Below are 1,261 nucleotides of genomic sequence, written 5' to 3' on the forward strand. Positions count from 1 at the left end.
CACCCACCTCGGCCTCCCAAAGTGCTGGGATTACAGGCTTGAGCCACCGCGCCCGGCCCCAGACTGGTTTTTAATCCTAGGGAGATGAGAAGCTATTCAGGGTTTTGGGCATGAGCTGACTTACATATTAAAAGAATCATTCTTGCTGCTGTGTGGTGACTAGATTGGGCAGAAGTTAGGAGACTAGTTGAGAGGTTATTGCAATAATCCGGAATGAAAATGCTGGTAATCTGAACTAAGGTCAAGGTGGTAGGCTGGGTGCAGTGGTTTATGCCTGTAATCCCAGCACTTTGGGAAGCTAAGGTGGATGGATCACCTGAGACCAGGAGTTCAAGAACAGCCTGACAAACATGGTGAAACCCCGTCTCTCCTAAAAATACAAAATTAGCCAGGTGTAGTGGCACATGCCTGTAATCCCAGCTACTTGGGAGGCTGAGGCAGGAGAATCACTTGAACCTGGGAGGTGGAGGTTCAGGTGATGGAAGTGGTAAGAAGTGACTGGATTCTGGATATCTACTGAAGACAGAGACAAGGTAGGACTTGCTGATGGATGTGAGAGGAGAGGGGTCAGACATGTCAGCAAGGTTTGTGATCTGAGCATCTGGAAGGATAGAGTTGCCATTTACCAAGATGGAACAGATTAGGGAAAAGCAAGTCAAGGAGAAAGGAGGAGCTCAGCCGGGCACGGCGGCTCACTTCTGTAATCCGAACACTTTGGGAGGCTGAGGCAGGTAGATCATTTGAGGTCAGGAGTTCGAGACCAGCCTGGCGACCATGGTGAAATCCCACTTCTATTAAAAATACAAGAAACAGCCAGGCGCAGTGGCTCATGAATTGCTTGAACCTGGGAAGTGGAGATTGCACCATTGCACTCCAGCTTGGGCAACAGAGTGAAACTCCGTCGCAAACAAAAACAAAAACAAAAACAAAAACAAAAAACAAAAACAAAACAAAACAAAACAAAAAACAAAAATTAGCCAGGCGTGGTAGCTCATGCCTGTAATCCCAGCTGAGGCAGGAGGATCTCCGAGGCCAGGAGTTCAAGACCAGCCTGGGCAACATGGCAAGACCTTGTTTCTACAAAATATGTTAATAATTAGCTGGGCGTGATGTGCCTTTTATCCCAGCTACTCAGAAGGCTGAGGTGTGAGGATCATTTGAGCCCAGGAGTTTGAGGATACAGTGACTTATGATCATGCCACTGCCCCCCAGCCTGGGAAACAGAGCAAGCCTTGTCTCGGAAAAAAAAAAAAAAAAAAAA

The sequence above is a fragment of the Sapajus apella genome, unplaced genomic scaffold (genome assembly GCF_009761245.1).
Source record: "Sapajus apella isolate SASKATOON/1434 unplaced genomic scaffold, GSC_monkey_1.0 scaffold48, whole genome shotgun sequence".
Lineage (NCBI taxonomy): Eukaryota > Metazoa > Chordata > Mammalia > Primates > Cebidae > Sapajus > Sapajus apella.